The sequence below is a fragment of the Saimiri boliviensis genome, chromosome 15, assembly GCF_048565385.1.
Source record: "Saimiri boliviensis isolate mSaiBol1 chromosome 15, mSaiBol1.pri, whole genome shotgun sequence".
Lineage (NCBI taxonomy): Eukaryota > Metazoa > Chordata > Mammalia > Primates > Cebidae > Saimiri > Saimiri boliviensis.
The window spans coordinates 50,539,733-50,561,242 of NC_133463.1; the positions used below are offsets into that span (position 1 = coordinate 50,539,733).

Genomic DNA, 21,510 nt, shown 5'->3' on the forward strand with positions numbered 1-21,510 from the left:
TGATGACTTAGAACACTTGGATTGGCTGCTGTTGTCAGTCTCTCCGAGCATTGCCTGCTGCATAATCTACTCATCCAGTGCCACATCATGCCAGATCTGTAGGCAATGTCTTGCTAGTAGCTCCGGTTACCAGTCTCTAGGTGGGATATCTCAGAGGCTAGCCCAAAAAGTGTGGCAAGCAGAACAAGGGAAAACTTGGCAAGAGGATATCAGGGCCAAAGGCATCACCTCAAATTCCCTAAGTGGCACAGAAATGTGAGCTGTGATCAATTTCCACAAGGAGGATTCTGGTAAGAAAATGAACTAAATTTCCAAAGACTCAGTCAGAATTTGGGTTTCATCTTTTCTTTGGGTTCTACACACAACAGATTCCATCTCCTATTTGTTGTGTATTGCTTCAACTGTGAGAAACATGCTATGTTCTGTTTTTATGGTAATCAATCATTTTGTTCAGGAAATGTAAAACTCCACCAGTTGCATAACCAATTGTTCAATTCAGTTGTCACAGTATTTCCCAGGCCAGGTGGCTCAGTTGTAATACAGGCAGCATCCTTCCTGCTCTCACAGTAGGGGCTTGTTTTTGCTTCCACAACAACTACCTCACACACTGTAACTAAAGATTCCATGTCACCGTTGAAAGGAAGAATATGATTTCAGTTCATTTATTCCTGCAGAATTCTGCAGTGAGTTACAAATTCAATACTTAATAGAGATCAGAATATAATTAAGTTTTTAATAAATGCATCTGCAAATGTGGTGAAAGCTAAGCAGCTGCTTTCAACTCAGGGTTTAGGAGGAAACTGAAAGGCATCTGAAAATGCAGGGAAACGTGTACATGGAAAATGGAATCTGTGACTGTAAGCCCAAGGAGCTGGCCACTTCATTGACCAGGCAGCTCTGCCCAAGAATCTCCCCTGAGAATCCATGGTACACAAGTGGCTATATCTCTCTGGATCCCAAGGTGGTAGCTAAGAGAGAACTTCTTAAACTTCAGGTGATAGCTAAAGAACTTTGCAAAACTCCTGACTCCAAACCTTCTAGAAAGAGTTAGAGGATATCAGTGTCATGACACAGACCCCACCAGCAAGAGCAGACAGTAGTTTCCCTACTTCTACACTTAAGAGTTTTAAATACACACAGCTTTAATTACAATTTGTTTTGGACATCGATTCTAATGCTTTACAATAATGAACTGAGGAAAGCTTTAGTGAAATAAAGGGAAATGTCTGTGACCAATTTTGCCCAGATTCTTTTATTTTTTAAGTATCAAGGTCTATGTCCACATCTTGGTTCTCATTCTAACAGAACCAGCTTTCTAAACCTTTTATCCCTTTCTCTGATACCTGCCAAGGCAATTCTAGCATGTCCATCTCATTCACTGGATGCCACTGTTGTTTCCAAGCTTCAAGGGACCATCCCATCAGCATATGAGGAATGGCTCTGAGTGTCCTTGCCAATATATAAAATTCTTCCCCATATCAAACACTCTTCCTTATTATTTTTATATTCTGCCTTCCCTGGTCCAAATTCTCAAGATCAATTTCTAGTCTTAGTCTTCCTGTTCTTGCTGGTTATATGAGCCCTATCCTGTAGCTCTTTTGATGAATAACCCTTTTCTTCTCATGATAGGGAAAGTGTCTCCTGTTGGGCCATGCTGGAACATGACCCTAATCATTGGTTTAGAAGCAATGACAGCAGGCAGATAGAACTTGAGAAAGAAAAGTGTCATATTGCAGAGCCTTCATGTACATGGTCTCCAGATGGTGTAGGTTGAATTGTATCCCCTCAAAAATACTGAAGCCCTAACTACCAGTATCTGTAACATGACCTTATTTGGAAACAGGGTTTTTGTAGAGGTGATCAAGTTAAATGAGGTCATACTAGACTAGGGTGAGCCTTAACCCAATAGGACTGGTGTCCTTAGAAGTGTAGAAGACACAGGGAAGAACGCCATGTGAAGACAGAAGCAAAGAATGGAGTGAAGCATCTACAAGCCAAGGGATGCCAAGGGTACTGGCACCACCAGAGAAGCTGGGAGAGAGAGAGGCATGGAACATACGCTCCCTCAGAGTCTCCAAGAAGGAACCAATACTGCCAACACCTTAATTTCAGACTTCTGGCCTCCAGAACTATGAAAGAATAAATTTCTGTTGTTTTAAGCCATGCACTTGGTGATAATTTGTGACAGCAGCTCTAGGAAATGAATACATTGGTCTATAGGAGGCTTCTCTTTTCCATTCCTGCCAGTCCAGAGCAGTTAGAGGACCTTAGGGCTTATATCCAAATACCCTCATCCCATATCTCAGAGTCCCACCCTTTCCTTACCAGGGCCTTTGGTTTAGCATAGGAGACTTTCTAGGATTGTTGGTTCAGCCTCCTTTGTTATTTTATCACATTTACAACCAAATCCTGTGCCTGATTTTCAGCACAGCCTGCCCTCTTGCTTCAGAAGATCAGGATCCACTTAAACTGCTACCTTAAAGGCCTTCTAGTTTTTGCACTGTGCCCTGAGTTGCTAGTTGGCTGGTCTGGGTATATTGTTTTCTTCCTTTAGAGTTTCTATGGGCATTAACACCAGCCAACTGTTCTACAGCCTATTAATCACCATGGACCACATCTTTCAAGCACTAGAGCTATTAGATAAGCCCAGGTCTTCCCTTCTTTCTATATGCTACCCAGTCTGTCCCATGTGGGTGTTTTAATACATGTGAGCTATAAGACACCAAGGACTATCAGCACTGTTGCAGGTGTGACTGGCTAGCGCTGGTGATGCAGGTGGTAAAAGAATTTATAAAGACAGTTGTAAGTTTAAAAAGGCAGATATATTAGAGAAAGTACAAAGATATGTTGCAAGAGTGCAATGGGAAACATAGCAGAGAAGAGGCTGTCCGCAAAGAGCCAGGGGCTGGAGGGAAGTCTTATAGGGCCATGCCAGAGGGGATACATGTGGAAAGAGGTTATTTGGGAACAGGATGTTGTGCAGGCAGGTTGTTTGTAGTTAGCCATTTTTCACAATAATTGTTCTCTACCACCTGGGGCTTCTTCCTCGTTGTTGCTTACTTATGTTATCAGGATTCCACAAGTACCACATGAACCCCAGCAATGAAGCCCTTGTTGCCAACTGGCCAGCCAGAGGATGACCCAACATTAGGATATCATCCTAAGGGTCTGCCTGCTAAGACCTGTCATGATACCACCTATCTTACATTAGAATCTCCTGGAAGGAGAGCCTGAGACATGGATTGAGTAGAAGAACCTTATTTGAGAAGTGATCCCCGAAAGCCTCATAAGGGAGGAAGAAACGAGACTGAGCTTGTCCAACCTGCAGTCCAGAACAGCTTTGAATGCAGCCCAATGCAAATTTGTAAATTTTCTTAAAACATTATTAGATTTTTCTGTGATTTTTTTCTTTTCTTAGTTCATCAGCTATCATTAGTGTCAGTGTATTTTACATGTGGGCCAAGACAATTCTTCTTCCAATGTGGCCCAGGGAAACCGAAATATTGGACATCCCTGATACTAGACAGAGAAAGAAAGGAAACTAAAATAAGTGTGTCAGTGAGCTGACCACCACTGTGGACAAGTGGGGCTCAATCCCACTGGGAACTCTGGGAAACTTCATAGAACTGGGTGTTCCCAGCTCTGGCTCAAGAGAGCTGGGGTATTTATCCACCAGCTCCCATCTGTCCCTGATTCAGGACTGCTCCTGGGAGTGTTAACTCTCCAGCACTACTCACCTGCCCTATGCATGGGCCAAGTATGCTCCTGTAGCCACCCAAAGAGAGCTGCAGGTACTCGCAGTAAGAAGCAATTGCCTTTTCAGGAACAGTGATGCCAGAGATATACTGGAACACAGATCACAGCTGCTACATCCACAGTATAACAAATTCAGGGACAATGAAACAACACACACTGGCTCTTAGAATGAGAACCAGAATGATAGAATGCTAGCCAAAAAAATTAAACAATCACATAGAAGTTATTTACTATATTGTTGTTTCTTAGATCACACCATGAAAAGTATACCTCTCATCCCCAGGTTCAAATGCAGTATTCTAGGGTTTGTTATCAACTATTTTTAGTAAGGATTACAATCTAATGTAGGGAATGCTGCCATTTGGAAGTAAATAATTTACATGCTCTCTATACAATGTGTTATGGTTGGTCTTGAAATAAGGAAAATATAAACCGTACTATCAATTTTGTTGCTTAGCATTAAAAAAAAAAAAAAAACAATTTTTACCCTACTCTATGCTTCATGCCAAATATAGCCAGGCCTGGGATTTCAAATATGGGGCTATATAATGCCAGTCAGAATGTCATGCATCAGTGTGCCTGGGCCCCGATGGTATAGTATCAAGGCAAGACAGAGAAATAGTGACTATGGTCATCAGCAACTGTCAGAAGGAGTTCCCATGCCTTTGTATTTAGCAGAAAAAGCACCAAGTGTTTTCCACGATGAACGGACTCTTAGTATATTCAGCTGGGCCACATGAAATTGCTGGTCTTCTAGGATGTTTTACCACAAAATTTCAGATTACATAAACTAGTGACTCCCGAATTGAGTTAGATCAGCTTTTTTGGATTCAGCATAGGTTTAAAAGTAATGAGTGACAACTGTTAATATTTTTTAAGTTAGAGGGAATTTCTGATTTTAAAACGACCTAATAAAGCTGGCACTGCCCCCTTCTTCTCTTAAAAATCACCCCAAAACAAAGATAATAGAAAATATAAACCAAACCACATCTTTGATGAAACTAGAAGACATATGTGAGCCCCAAAATACAAAATATGAGGAGGAGCAGCCAAAAACAGAGAGTGTCAAAGAGGGTGCAGGAAGATGCTGCAAGAGAATGCCTGCGACAGCAAATCTCAGCAAAAGTGGCAAAGCAAAGACTGCAAAGGAGACAACATCTACTAGTGGGAAAATCCAGTAATTCCTGATTTAGAACAAGCTCTGAGGATCAGAATAGCACCAAGGAGAAACAAGGAAGACAAAGCTAAATGATGAACTAATAATCATGCTATGTTTGTAGGAAGCAGTGTGTCTATGAGGCAGGGTAGATACAGTTAGTTGCTCATTCTTACTGGCTGAAAGGAAGTAACGATTATGTTACTTCCATCTCATGGAAGTAATACTACATAATACTCCATATCATGAGAAATATTACTGTGAAAGAAAGAATTCTTGGCAGCCTGAACATGACCTGACCATGACCCCTTTCCAAATACATACTCATACACATAAACATACACACGCATACACACTCCAGCAAATAGTGGGTCCAAGAAGACTTCATCTCATTCAAAGAAGAAGGATCAAAAAGGATCCAGCTCTAACAATATAATTTACAAAGGTATTTATTGCAGCATTGTTTGTAATGGCAAAATATTAGAAACATACTAAATATCAATCAACAGAAAACTAGCCAAACAAACCATATTACAATCAAATAATAGATTTCTATTTATATTTTTAAAAGAATGAGGTAGTGTATACATACTAATATAGAACAACTTCTGTATCACCCAGAATAGCTTAGGTTATACTGCAGTAACAAACAATCTCAATAGGTTTGTAGCTTAAGCCAACAGAACTATTTTTGTATCACGCAACATATACTCATGGAACAGGAGGATACCCTGCAACATGTTATCCTCACTAAGGGACCTGGATTTATCATCCAGAAATTCATAATCACAGTGCAGGAGCATCCATGAGGGAAAAAGAAAACTATGCACCTACTCTTAAATTCTTCTGCCTAGAAGTGCCACATGTCACTTCTGGGTAAATTTCATTCATTTGAAGAAGTCATATGGCCACCTAACTACAATAGGTGAGAAGTGCATCCCTACTGAATTAGGCAAGAGGGGAAGTGGAAATATGGGTGAGTAGCAACGATGTTTACCGCCATCATCTCCAAGAGACATTATTAAATGAAGGAGAAAAGCAGGCCTTATTCTTCATGTTAACAACATATTATATATATTTTCTATTCCTGATATGCATTGAATAATTCTGGAGGGATAAATTGATAATAAGGAAATAACTCCGAGTAAGCACAGAAAGACTGAGTAGTTTAATTTTCTGGAAGGCTTAATAATTGTATGCAATTTGTATGTTACTATAATGCACATATCATTCAAAATATGTATTTAAAAACAAAAATGAAAGGCATATGCCCTTTGATCCTAAAACATAAAAGGTAACATAAGGAATATATGTAAATTTGCCTCCCCTTGAATAAAAACATATAAGGGTCTCCTAGAAGAAATGTTTGAGCCCAGAAGAGATTTATTTAACTATTTAAATTTATAAAAACTGGATATGGCTTATAAATGAAATTTTCAAATTTTAAACTCAGAGACAAAGACAATAGATCTTAGTCTGAATGGAACTGATAGTGATCACTGTCTGTGAAAAAGACCAGATCACCACACAATACAGCTATCCATTTTCAGCCAGAACAAGGACAGCCTTGGATTCTTGATTACAGCATTCTGGATAGGACATAAATCCATCATCCATCCATCAAAGAAAGCTTAACCATTTTCTAAAAGCAGCAGGGACTATATCAGGGAAAGAGGGATGTTCTTTCCTTATATAAACTGCATGTCTAGTACATTTCCCCAGCTGGGGATCATTTTTAATGTAAACGTCATCTTGTTATGGAACTCCTTGTTCTTTCATAGTTCCTTAAATCACTAATTAGTTATGCTGCATTAATAGCAACTTCTAGGCTCTGTATCTTTCCACACTGATAGTCCGTTTAGAGGAGGAAAAAGACCAGTTGAAAGTCAAGGAAGACAGATACTTCTCCAGGCACTGGCATACCTTGCCACTATCCAACAAGATGGCCTCATGCCACACTTCCAATTCCAGAACTACAAAAGCTCACAGTTGAAATAAACCACTCCCAAGTGCCTCAGTCTGGAACTTTGACCACTGGGAAGATGAAATAAAGCACTCCCAAGCGACCACAAGCAGGACCCACAATGATATCTCTGAGGCTGGGCTGGAGAGCTACTGAATGTTAACAGAGCTCCTCTCCAGCCATTCTGTACCTCCCTCAAAGGCTGCCAGCTTCCGTGTGCCACAGCAAACCTAGGATGAAGGTAGATCATATAACTGCCTGCACATAAAAAAGAAAAGTTCAAAGACAGAAGGAATGAAAGGTGAAGTGAGAAGAAGGAAAATGTTTTTTTCTTACAGAATTGGCCTACAATAAAACAGTGCAAAATAATTGTGGATTCCTGGGAAACTACATGTAAGATCAGCATCTCTACTATCAGGTCTCCAGCTTACAGGTCAGAATGAATTTTAGTCCTTTAAAGGAATAACCGTAATGAGAAAAAGGCCTAACTCTCATAAACTCCCAGAAAACCAAGGTTCCAGGGGACCCCCAACTAAGCCCAAAGAAAGTAACCCCCTAATCAGAGTAAACCAGTTTTGGAAACTTGTCCAATTCTGTGTCCTTACATTGTTTTCACATAGCCAGCAGAGTAATTAATAATAAATCAATTGTATAAGATGCTATATAAATATATTCATTAATATTTTAAAAGTGCTTTGTCAGATCATCTGTGCAGATGACTATTTAGGCAATAGTACCACTATATCTTCATTTGCAGGACAGCATTTATTGAGTACATGCCAGGCACTATGCTAGATACTTGGAACACAAAATTAAGAAAGCCACTGTCCTAGTGGCTCACAGATTTGCAGTTAGACATGTGACAAATAACTCAATAGCTGCACTGATCTGACTGCTTGACATATCATGAGAACTCATAAGTGTTTGTTGAAAAAATAAGCTTTAAATAAATGAACGATGGAGATTTGTAAAAAAGAGAATACTAATGTCTGAACTAGGTCAGGGAGACATCCTAGAGGAGATGATATATGAACCAAGAGTTCATGGATAAATAAGAATCCTCCAGGAAGATGGGCAACAGGGGAGGTAAGCCTGCCAGACAGAAGCAACCATGCATGGGAAAGTGCAGAATTATAGAACATGGCACGTTATGGAACTGCAGGCAGATCAGCATGGCAGCAAGGGCTCCTGTGGGGAGTGGTAAGAGATGGACCTTGAAGGGTAGGTAGAGCCCAGATCGCAAAACAGTCTGAGAAGCTTAACACTTCTGCTGGAAGCAATGAGGTAGGAAGGATGTAAGCTGAGGAATAACATGATCATGGTTGTGGTTTGGAAAAAAACATCTCCTTAGCAGCCATCTGGAGAATGAAGTGGAGTTCATCAAAAGTAGACACAAGGATGAGAGGTGAAGTAAGGCAAGGGAAAGAGGAGGATGTAAGAAATTCTTCAGAAGATGGAATCGACAGGGCAGCCTTGGTGAGTAATGAAATATGGAAAGAAAGGGAGAGGAAGGAGGTAGAAACAATACCTCTAAAGATTCCAGTTTGGGTAACTCTGAAATATATGGAGAGTGCTGATTTGGGAGTTGGTAAGGGTGGAGAAACAGGATCGGGAAGCAGATATAGCTCATAAGGGATTGGGTGGTGGGGTAGTAACTGACCTTCAGTTACTTGGAACCAGATGGAAAAATCCAGTAGGCAATGGGAACAGGTTATGAGGCCAGAAGAGATAGCCCAAAAGATCAAATTTGAGAATCATGAATTTCAGGAGTTTATGATAATCTGAAGGTAAAAGGTAGTGTCAACTGGGCACAGTGGCTCACGCCTGTAATCCCAGCTCTTTGGGAGGCCAAGGTGGGCGGATCACTTGAAGTCAGGGGTTCAAGACATGGTGAAACCCTGTCCCTCCTAAAAATAATACAAAAATTAGCCAGGCATATGCCAGGAAGGAAGCTAAGGCTGGAGAACTGCTTGAACCCAGGAGGTGGAAGTTGCAGCTGCACTGACCCAAGATCGCACCACTGCACTCCAGCCTGGGTGACAAAGCAAGACTGTGTCTCAAAAAAAAAAAAAAAAAAAAAAAAAAAAAAAACCCAATGTTGTAATTACTATAAGAGCAAATCACATTGACTGAGTGCTAACAATCTGGTGCAGTGGTTAGTGCTTTCCATGTATTACTTCATTTAATTCGCACACAGCTCTTCACAGCAGACATAATTATGATTCCTTTTTTTTTTTTTTAGATGAGCCACTGACACATGCAGAGATTACATCATCTGGCCCAGGTCTTACAGCGAGTAAACCAAAGCTGGGGCAGAGACACTACCTTCTCCCTAGAGCAGAAAGGATCTAAATTGGAGGCCACATCCAGAGATCACTCCAAAATGTGTTTCTCTTGGCCAGCACAGTATTTTTACAAATTAGGTGCCAATGATTTAGACCATAGCCTGCATCCCACCCCTCAAGTTCACCACTCTCCTCAACATGCCAGACTGTCTCATGCCCACCTACTGTGGTGCAGGGATGGACACATGTCATGAATGTGTCCTGTTTCTCTTTCATGACTCTTCCCCAGCAGCTGTGAGCTCCTTCAGAGTTTGCCTTAGCTGCAGAGAGTTGCCTCCCCAAGTCACACGCCTTCTGGGCAGGCTACATCCAACGACCGATGAAGTGGGGAAAGAGAATAAAGGCCAGCCCATATGGAACCAACACAGGGTGACTCTGATGGGCCATTTTAACGTCAAAGTCCTGGTGAGGTCAGCGGAGGCTGGCAGGCACGCAGTGCAACTCCTTTTCTCCTTCTGCCCAAGCCTGCTTTCCTCCACAGGTGCTATTCTCCACAGCACTCCCCAATAAACTTTCCACTCACAAAACTTCATCCCAGAGCCTGCCTCCTGGAAAACCAGCCTGTAACACGTAACTTGGCTATTCCTGAAACAGTGAATTTTGATGTCTACAAAAGGTTCAAACACTGCCCTACAAGTTTCCAAATCTTTAAGACGTGGTACACCTTAATATATAAACCACAAAAGCTGAGTGGGTCCCAGCTGCCAGTGAACAAAATTGACTCAGATTCCTGTCCAGGCAACAAAAGCCACTGGTAACTCCATCTGGGACTGCTCCAAACCTGACTCCCACCTGCCTTTTCTAAGTCTTTATATTTGATTGCCTGCTGTCTGAGTCTGTAAGTCTGCCAACTTCCCAGCTCCAGGCCAGCTGAACAAAAAAAAAAAAAACAGTAGATATCTCCAGCTGTTCATTGGGCTCATTCCTGCCCCTGCTCACTACAGAATCCATGTAAGCACAGGGGACAATGCAAATCTCACTGGGACACATTCATTTCTTTGGCTGAGAACTTTGGTCATCACCTCAAGAATTCTCTGCTAAAATGCAAAGAAACTTAGTGTGTGTGTGTATAGATACATATAGATATATATACACTTAGTATATATACATATGTATATACTTCGTATGTATACATATGTGTATATATATGCATTGACTAAAAGGTGAGAAGGACTCACACCACTATGTAAACAATGGTTTCCTCTGGGTTGTGTTATAGAACTATTGCTATTTATTTTTTCTATATAAATATTTTTTTGAAATTAGGTGTTTTCATAAGAAAATGATAAAAATTATTTTTCAAAGACAAAAAGATTGTACCCTTCTCCCTTGCAAATAACCTTGGCAAAGGAAGCACATTAAACTGTGAGCATGAGAAGAAGGTATTAACGCCTTGCTGTTAATTAGTTAGAAAGCTGGCCAGCTGATTTGAGAGAGCTGAGGAAATGAGATGTTTGATAGGCTCGGACAGGATGAAACAGTTCGACCTTAGGTGAAGCCAGCCTGGGCGAGGGGCCACAGTGTTATGACGAAGGTGTCCAAGGTCGCTAAAGGAGGAAGGCTTTACAAAAATGGCCCTGAGAGACACTGAGACTCAGCTGCATCTCCTCTCATCCGCAGTCCTGCCTGCTTCATCCTCCTGTGCCCATCTTTCCTGGCCAGCTCCCCAAGGCAGGCAGGAGAAGGGGGCCTACAGCTAGACGTGCTTTCGCTCAGTGCCCAGGTGAGGCCTCTGCCAGGAACCCCAGGCTGCCTCCCTTCCTCCCAGTGATTCCTGAGGTTCCTTTATCTCTCACCCTTGAATTTAAAATCTAGAACTAGGCCAAAACTCTCAACTCTTGATCCGCTCCTCCAAGCCCTACTCTGGCCCTTCTCATTCTCCAGAAGAGAAAGGAATCTTCTAAATGGAAACCCAGAGACAAGAGCACAGGGAGGAAAAGAGGACTGACAGCTCCGCCTTGCAGCCCTCCCTGGCTGATTAACTTGTGTTTCACCTGGGCTCTCACTGGTGCAAAGATGTGCACCTGGGACCTACTGACTCCCAGCCGGCACCTGACCCAGCGCAGTCCACCTGCATGAGGGAATCCCTGAATGTCTTTCCTGCTGCAAGGAGACAAAGCGGACTGAACCCCAGCTCCACCTCTACCTGATAACTCTGTCCCCACCCTCAATGTGCCAGACTGCCCCCAATAAAAGCTTGGCACATGCCCACGCTGTGTGTTTCCCCCATATCCAGATGCTACTAGAGGCACCCTCTCCCTCTACCTCCATTAAAGCTTGACCCCAGGCAGTGGGGAGGCAAAGGGGGAAAATAAGGGAGCCCTGGTCTATGCCTTCCTACTCCTGGTCTCTTTCTTCTTCTCTGTAGTGAACAAGGTCAGTCCTCTGCCCAAGCCCCCTTGGGCCCATTTTCACCATTTTGTGCACTCTCCAGCATCCACAGCTTTCATCTTCAACAGCCAACACCTGAGAATCTTCTTGGGCATGTAACCAGAGCCTGCTTGTCTTCATATATGCAAACTGGGAGTATCTGAGAATTTGTCCCAAAGCTCTCCCTGCTCCCCTCCATGGTTCTTAACCATTGACTAATGGCAGCAGGAATATAAAAGCCTCCGCTCCCTTGCACAATCCGTACTTCTGAGTTTTTGGTGGGGTGAGGATGAAGCTACTCTCTGGGCTCTGGCTCTCCTTCTTGTGCAGCTTGCCCCACTCCCTCACTGGTCTCCCTGGCTACCGTCTTTAATACATCACTTATATCTGTCAGGGTCTGCTGCTTGGGATGCATGTGACACAAGTTACTCTCATTTTTCTTCTTCCTAAAAGGTGTGAGCTTGAAACCTTTCTATATTCTACATTCCTTCTACCATAGTTCAACAAACCTCACCTGTTACGGTAGAGACCACTGACTTTTTTTTATGTCTTTCTAAAGAAATACTAACAGTGCTCCAGCAGAATCTTCTTTTTACAAGGCAAATACAAACCCTGGAAAAACAAAAACCCAGGTACCCTCTTGGAGTTGGTGATAACGGACAGCTAACAAGAGCACTGGGCTGAACAAATTTACCTCAGAATTTTAAACCTAGAATAGCCCTGACCCCTTTATTGAATTTCATGTTAAACTTGTTCAATTATTTTCAACCAAATTACAAATTATCCTCCAGATGCTGAATTTGACCTGCTTTTTAAAAATGGGTTAAAGACATTCAGTGTGCTCCCTGTGACATCGTTCCATAATTAACATTCATTTGAAAATCTGAGCCAGCCCTTTCTGCAACAAACTGCCAATAAAATGTGTTCTGGGGAGACCTAACTGGGTTTGCTTCAGGTTGGTTCTGAAAGTTTAATATGACACAAGAAGTTCCCAACATTTGGCTAATTCCTTCATCAAATTAATGCTACTGATTATGCAGTGAATAAGGAAGCCACATGAAGCCTGGGCTTGGTATAACAAAGCAAATGCCTGAAGTTAAATTATTTAAAAGTAAAAGATAACCCGTAATATTGATCAGAGATGTAGAGTACAAATCTCAAGGAGGGAAAGGCATGGTGCTTGTCTTCCCAACATCCCAGACTGACTTTAGGTAGATCATGTTAAGCATCTCTAAGTGGAAATGTTTCAAAGAATGCTAATTAATATGAAACTGACTCCATCAAATTAATTTGCATCCTCCTGTGAATTTCATCACATTCTGCCAAATAGAACACAGTAAAGCAGAGAACTGTTACCGAAGTTATGGGTCATTTTGGAATTCAGAAGCACAATTACACCTGAAACAAGCATGACTACTAGATTACTAGCACACTTCCACCACTATTCTTCCTCTTTGTAGCCAAATGAAGAGTAATAACTGGATAGCAAATACGAAGCAACTCTCAGAAAGTAGGAAATTACATATGGTATAGGAAGCGTCAAGCAAATGATATTAGCTAAGTGTTTGGAGTGCTTACTATATGCCAAACACTATTTCAGAAGCTTTTCCACTTTAAAACATTTAACCCTCAGAATTCAGTGAAAGAGGTACTATTATTACTCCCATTTTGCAAAAGAGATAACAGGCACAGCAGCAGGCCCTTTGTCCCTGTTGCACAGCCTGTAAGTGGCAAAGAGTCAGAATTTAAACTCACAGCTTTGCTCCAAAGCCCATATTCTTGCCAACGCTCAGCCCTCAGTGGCCTCCGTGCTGCAGAGCTGGTTAGGGTGGGCACTGTTCAGATACTACAGTGCAGATGGTGTCCCCTGGAGGTGTGCTGCTGTGAAACGGAAGTGAAGTGGTAAGTCAGTGAAGCACTAGAGATATTTTAGATGAGAGTGAGGTCAAAAAGAGAAAGAGTAGGAAGCCTGGTGACACTTCTGGGCCAGGAAGCGGTAGCATGAAGGCCATGGCACTTAGTATAAAAATAAAATCCCAACAAAATGAAAGCTAGGAGGTGGTTAAAGAAATCCTTAGGCTTTGCAGAACTTTGACAGAGTGGAGATCAGCATTTAAATTTGCTCTGATTCTCTAGCTCCTCGTTGATCTCCTCTCAAATTAATCGCAACAGGGACTGGGTTGAATTACAAAACACCATCTTGGCCGGGCACAATGGCTCACGTCTGTAATCCCAGCACTTTGGGAGGCTGAGGCAGGCAGATCATCTGAGGTCAGGAGTTCAAGACCAGCCTGTCTAACATGGAGAAACCCTGTCTCTACTAAACACAAATACAAAATTACCTGGGTGTGATGGTGTGTGCCTGTAATCCCAGCTAGCATGAGGCAGGAGAATTGCTTGGACCCGAAAGGTAGAGGTTGTGGTGAGGAGGTCACGCCATTGCACTCCAGCATGGGCAAGAAGAGTGAAACTCCACCTAAAAAAAAAAAAAAAAAAAATAGATAAAATAAAACAAAACACTGTCTTCCCAGACTCCTCTGCCCCCACCCACCTTGACTCTCCCTCCAATGACAGCCACCACTTGCCCCTCCCCAGGTAGTCTAGGCTGTCATACTTCTCTGCTTTTGTACATGATGTCCTCTTAGACTTTTCTTCTTACCTGGAAAATTCCCACGTATCTTTCAGGAAAGTTACTAGATCATTTCAATTTTGATGGATTCTCTAAGGCCCTAAATAATTCCATCTGGTTCAGCAGATAAGGACTGGTTATCTATAACAGACCAGGCACTGTGCTGAGGATTCAGAGGTAGATGCAAAAGTGGTCCCTTGTTAATTTCTCCTTCATCAAAGGCACCCTAATATAGAGCATTCTGACTTGCAGTATGCATTAGACTCACTTCAGACACTTTAAGCCATACTTTTGCCCTAGGGTACACCCTCTAGAGATTCTGATTTACTGTATTTCATCAAATCTAAAATGTAATTGGCTCTCTGAAGTACATTTTCTGTGTAACTAAAAAAGAATAATGCTTCCAATCAAATTATGACACAATACGTTTCTTAACACATTGAGTGTAAGAAGCATCATTGAACCCCAGGGCAGAGGTTGCAGTCAGCCAAGATGATGCCACTGCACTCCAGCGTGGGTGACAGAGTGAGATCCTGTCTCAAAAATAAAATAAGAAATAAAATTTAGGGGGAAACTGCATCTTAGAATCAACTAACGATACCTGTCCTGGTTTGGAAACCTAGGCATCAATGTCTTCTAAATGAATCTTTTGTTATTCCACTAAGAACCACTGCCTTAACAACTTTGCCACACATCTGATTATTCAAGTCATTCTTTCATTCGTTCAAGAAGCATGCGTTGAAAACTTAATGAGCTCCGGGTGCTCTGTAATGAGTATTGCGTATTTATATATTTTGTGTATATCATGTAACGTATATGTATAATGATAGCAGACATTAATATGGCATGGGTCCCACTCTCAAAAAACTTATAGTATAGAAGCGATAGGGAAATTAGCAATTACATTCATTTTTATCTTTTTGTCTCCCACACTAGGTCATTAATGAAATGACTTTTCTTTGAATAAAATGTTCTATTTCTTTTCATTTTGTTTGGTTTTTAAATTGAGACGAGGTGTTACTCTGTCACACAGACTGGAATGAGAGGTGTGATCACAGCTCACTTTAGCCTCGAACTCCTGGGCTCAGTGATCCTCCCATCTCAGGCTCTGAGGTAGCTGGGATTACAGGGACACACCACAGCACCTGGCTCATTTTGGGTTTTATAGTATTTGTGGAGACGGGGTTCTACTATATTGGCCAAGCTGGTCTCAAACTTCTGGCTTCAAGCAATCCTCCCTCCCTGGCCTCTCAAACTGTTGGGATTTAAAGGCATGAGCCACTGTGCCTGGCCAAAAATGCTCTAACAGAATGGGGAGAGAATACGCAAACGCTCTGCCTATGGGTGAGAAACTTCATCTTTTTACGCCCAAGCACCTTGCTACTCCCTACACCATGTCTCTATACATCAGAAGACCATGGGCAATATTGCTCTTTCCAGCTAATAGGCAGCCAGATCATTCATGCTTATAGAAACAGGAAAAAGAGATGACATTGGCTAATGACAGCTGAAAAGACTAAGAAAAGGCTCCATGGTCAACAGAATTGGAAAAAAAGAAAGAGAGATCACAAAATTAAAATAAAAAGTGGAACACAGAAGGAAAGGAATGGCACGCTGCAGAAGTGGCAGGTAGAAGATATGGCATTAGAGATTAGAAGTAGCTAAGATGACAAAAATTACCGGCAGTGGACATGAGAGCTGTTAACAAAGACACTGGAAAGAAAGACTAAACAGTCTGACAGCTTAAGAGCAAAAAATAAATGTCATTAGCCAATGCCACCTGAGATTTCAGCTGCTCTTGCTGGCACCATGTGAGGAATTTAGAGAAGGACTGAGCCTACTCCTACCCCAAAAGTCATTTTATTACAAAGTAGAAGAGCAACTGATGTCTGAACCATGAAGATAAGTTATTATTTTCTATTACTAAAATTGCCAACCAACCCCATTTAAAAGCTTTGGGGCTTACAGGGCTAAAACTGACTCATACGAAATATTTTCTTTTGAGGCATCTCAATAATACCAGGTCACTGGAGCTCTTCTATACCAGTGTTGGATGTGACAGCTTTGTTTGTGGATAGACGTGATCTGTCTGATGATGTTCCTTTCCTGTATGTTAATCATCACTCGAAAATAGAACTCACCATCTAGAGCTTCCCTGGAAACCTTTTACTGAGTCTACCTTACATATTTACACTTAATATACTTACATTCTATCTCCACCCAAAGTGTGAACTTTAAAATACATTCGTGGATAATCCAAAAGAGAGTTCATGGTCGAGTTTCATCTCTAAATTATGTTCTAAGTTATGTGTATCTTTCTTATTCCTTTGAATAATCTAGTATTTGGATGATCTGTTATAGGAAAAATCCAAGGGGACTTCACACTATACCACCAGAATGTATCAGCAAACATTTGCCTCAACGTACTCAGAATTCTACCCATGAAGGGACCAACAGATATGCAAACCCATGTATCAGTTCCAAAAATCTAGTCAACAATGCATTTGATAAAGCAACAGACCCGGATGGATCCTAAGGTTATTTTTTCCTCAAAATTGGCAGACACGGCAGAATCCTCAACTTGAGCACTGACAAACAATCCATCAAATGCCAAGTATGTTTTGAATTCCTGTGCAGGCCGAATACTACACATCATCTATGAGAGACTTGAAGTTATGATAGGTCGTCCTGTGTCACACCGAGTTTACATATTACCATGACCTCATTCATCTTTCATTTATTGAGTTCCTAGTTTGTGCCAGGCATTGAGAGAAAAATTGCTTAAACACAGGAGGCAGAGGTTGCAATGAGCTGAGATCGCACAACTGCACTCCAGCATGTCGACAGAGTGAGACTCCGTCCAAAACAAAAACAAAAACAAACAAAAAAAAAAACACGCCTCACTGTCCAATGGAGGAAAGAAACACATAAAGGTATAATTAAGGTTCTATGGGGCATTTAGCACAGCACCTGGGAATTCCAGATGCCAAATCTATGCCCGCTGAAAGGAATAAACATAGATGTTCACGTGACTACCAGGAGCTCAATTTGCCTGGAGTCCAGGACTCATCGTCAGGAAAAAAACAACACCAGGATGGAAAACACTAGAGCTGGCTGTCACTGGATCACTGATGACTTTCTAAGCTATGTTAAGAGGTCTGCTTTTTTTTTTTTTTTTTCTGGCAAACAAGTAGAAATGACTGAAGGTTCTCAAGAAAAGGAGTGGTGTGATCTGTGATCTCTGGGCAACAGTAAAGACGATGGATTGAAAGAAGTGAGCCTGAAGCAAGGGTGATCTGTTGAAACACCACTGCAATAGTTCTAGAAAAGTATGACAAAGGCCTTCATGAGGCCAGTGGTGCTGGGGATGGAGAAAAGGACTCCTAGATTTAGAAACAGAATTGACAGAACTTCGTGACTAGATTTAGATTATTCGTTTCTGAAAGAAAGGGAAGGCAGAATCAAGAGTGCCTCTGAGGAGTCTAGCTTGGGCAACTGTATAGGAGTTTATTTGTAGAAATTAATCACAGGAACAGGAGTGGGTTAGATTAGGAGGAAGAGGCAGGTAACAGGTACCACCTCAAAAATGCTTCTGAGACAGCCAAGTTCAGGTCTCCAGTAGCCATTTGGTGCTAAGAGAAATATCTGAGCAGGAGATACCTGTTATATCTCCAAGTGATGTTACTAAGGAGACAAGACAGGATGTGCACATGGAAACAGCTAATGAACAAAGCAACATGGACTGTTTTTATAAGCTAAGTTGCTTTAAATGGAGAAATCATGAGTTAACAAGTTCAGACACCAGGGCAAACTACATCAGCTGGCAGAATACAGGAAAAAAAAAAAAAAAAAAAAAAAAAGCCTGGCCTTGAGGGATGCACAGAATTCAAACAATCAGATGAAGGATATTTCTGGGGTCAGAACACACACAACCCAAGTCAGGAGGTTAGGAGGTACCCAGGCCAGAGAGGGGACCTGCCTGATGGAGTGAGAAGCTTAGGTGGGAAAGTGCAGCATTATGATTGCAAGCAAAGGGGAAGCCGATTACTAACAGTCCTGAAAATAAGGTCTTGAATCAGCAGAAAACAGGAGCTGTTATGCATTTTGAAGGGAATGTTATGATGGAAATGTTGTTTAACCATTCAATCAAAATGGAGTTTATAAGACTTATCCCACAGGTATTTACACCTCTGCCCAGTACCAAGGTATCATCTCTTCACTAAAGCCCTAAGGTCATCTGCATTTATATAGAGGATTCTTTTGTTGTTTTGAAACACAGTCTCCCTCTGTCACTCACACTGGAGTGCAGTGGCAAAATCATGGCTCACTGTAGTCTCAACCTCCTAGGTTCAGGGAATCCTCCCATGTAGCTGGGACCAGAGGCATGCACCACCACACCTGACTAATTTTCTTTCTTCATTTATTTTTGTTTATTTTTGTAAAGATGAAGTCTTGCTATGTTGCCCAGGCTGGCCTCAAACTCCTGGCCTCAAGCAATCCTCCCACCTTGACCCCGAAAGTGCTGGGATTATAGGTTGACATGGTTTGGATCTGTGTCCCCACTCAAATGTCCCCACTCAATTGTAATCCCCAATGTTGAAGGTGGGGCATGCTGGGAGGTGATTGATCAGAGGGTGGATACATCATGGATGGTTTAGTACCACCCCCTCGGTGCTTTTCTTCTGTTAGAGTTCTAACAAGATCTGGTTGTGTAAAAGTGTGTAGCACCTCCCCCCAACCCCACTGCGCCCCACTTGCTCCTGCTCCAGCCATTTATGACACTCAATATGTTCCTGCTTCCCCTTCACCTTCTGCCATGATTCACAGTTTCCTGAGGCCTCCCCAGAAGGTGAACAGAAGCCTCTATGCTTCCTGCACAGCCTGCAGAACCAGGAGCCAATTAAACCTCTTTTTTCTTTATAAATTACCCAGCCTCAGGCATTTCTTTGTAGCTGTTCGAGAACGGACTAATACACAGGTATGAGCCAACACACCCAGCCTATAGAGGATTCTTAAAAAGAAACTTCACAAAAGATACACCAAAGCAAAGAAGCTGAATAACAGTGAAATTTCACAACACCAAGTATCATTAAAATAAGTGACTCTAACAGATACTTCCATTTTCATGCAGATGGCTCATAATAACAATGTTTTGTTGAGCAGCTTGTGTCTTCTGTAATGAGAGATCCTATTTAACACATACTTTCCTTTATTCTTAACCACCTAATTCACGTTCTATGTGGACTCTAAAATGTTTATGAGCTATCCAAAATCTTGTAGTAAGATTAAATGGAACAGGACTCTCCTTTTTTAAAACTAAAAATTGGGTCAAAGATCTAACAAAACAAAACTATGTTTCTGGGTATGAGAGTTAGCTGAGGAGACATAGAACAACAGAGATCCAATCTCTTCTGCTCTCAGTTTATGTGACTTGGGCGAAACTGACATAATACCTCTACCCACCATGATGAGCACCATTTCCACAGCTCCACAGGTAGGCATGTGAGTAGGTGTGGTCATTGTGATTGGTCAGGAAATGAATACATAACTGAGTCAATCTAGTGAAACGCTGGCAGATATGGTTGGGTACTTACATACCAACCACGTTCCAAGCCACCCCTTCTTCTTTGCTAACTGAACTCTGATTTTGTTTCGTTCTTAAGCAACATCCATGGGCACAAGAGATAAATGTTTAATAACTTAAAATTATTAGCTTAAAATTATTAAGGTACAGGAATACCTCAGAGATATTGCAAGTTCAATTTCAGACCACTACAATCAAGCTAATGCCACAATTACGTGAGTCACACAATTTTAAATTTTTTCCAGTGCATATAACAATTATGTTTACACTAAGCTGTAGTCTAAGTGTGCAATAGCATTAAGTCTAAGAAAAGGTACAAACCTCAATTTAAAAATACTTTATTGCTAAAAATGCTAATGATTATTTCAGCTATCAGTGAGTGGTAATCTTTTTTTTTACTCGTGGAAGGTCTTGTCTCAATGTTGATGGCTGCTGAGTAATCAAGGTGGTGGTTGCTCAAGGTTGGGGTGGCTACCGCGATTTTGTAAAATAAGACAACATTGAAGATTGCTGCATTAATTATTTCACAAAAAATTTCTCTATAGCATGTGTTGCTGTTTGATAGTATTTTACCCACTGTAGAACTTCTTTAAAAACTGCAATCTTCCCCAAATACTACTGCTGCTTTATCAATTAAGCTTATAGAATATTCCAAACACTCTGTTGTCATTTCAACAGTGTTCACACTGTCTGCACCAGGAATAAGTTTCATCTCAAAAAACCACTTTCTTTGTTCATTCTTAAGAAGTAACTCTTTATGCATTAAAGTTTTATCAAGAAATTGCAGCAATTCAGTCACATCTTCAGGCTCTACTTCTTTTTTTTTAAAGTTAACATAGGGAATACAAGGGCAGTTTTGTTACATGGATACATTGCACAGTGCTGATGTCTGGCTTTTAGTGTAACCATCACCTCAATAGTGTACACTGTACCCATTAAGTAATTTCTCATCCCTCACTCCCCTCCTCGATCCCACCCTTCCAAGTCTCCAGTGTTGATTATTCCACACTCTGTTCATGTGTACACATTATTTAGCACCCACTTACATGAGAATATACAGCATATGACTTCTCTTGCGTTCTTTCACTTAACGGCCTGTAGTTCCATCCATGTTGCTGCAAAGACAGGATTTCATTCTTTTTTATGGCTAAGTCGTGTTCCATGATTGATTGATTGATTGATTGATTGATAGATGCCATATATAACCATCCATTGACGGACACTTAGGTCCATTCCATATCTCTGGTATTGTGAATAATGCTATCATAAACATATGAATGCAGGTATCTTTTTGATGTTATTATTTCTTTTCCCAGTGGTGGGATTGCTGAATAGAATATAGTAGTTCCATTTTTTGTTCTTTGATAAATCTCTATGCTGTTACTCATAAAGGTTTTACCAATTTACATTCCCATCAATGGTGTGTAAGTGTTCCCTTTTCTCTGCCTCCTAGTCGACATCTGGGTTTTAGTTTAGTTTTGTTTTTTTACTTTTTAATAATTGCCATTCTAACTGTTGTAAGATGCTATCTCACTGTGGTTATAATTTGCATTTTCTGATGATTAGTGATGTTGAGCATTTTTTATATGTTTGTTGGCCATTTGTATGTCTTCTTTTGAAAAATGTCTGTTCATCTCCTTTAACCACTTTTTAATGAGGTTATTTGAGAGTTTTTTATTGTGTTGTTTTAGTTTCTTATAGATTTTG

At 41.2% G+C, this 21,510-nt stretch overlaps 1 long non-coding RNA gene across 1 annotated transcript in view; it reads right to left on the reverse strand.

Moving 5' to 3' along the window:
* LOC141581402 (uncharacterized) overlaps positions 1 to 14,048 on the reverse strand; it is a 39,560-nt gene extending 25,512 nt beyond the window's left edge. Inside the window, exons 1-2 of the long non-coding RNA XR_012513987.1 lie at positions 13,933 to 14,048; positions 13,346 to 13,471 (exon numbers count right to left, since the gene is read on the reverse strand). This is a non-coding gene — a long non-coding RNA (uncharacterized LOC141581402). The remainder of the gene's footprint in view (positions 1 to 13,345; positions 13,472 to 13,932) is intronic.
* Positions 14,049 to 21,510: the final 7,462 nt, after the last annotated feature.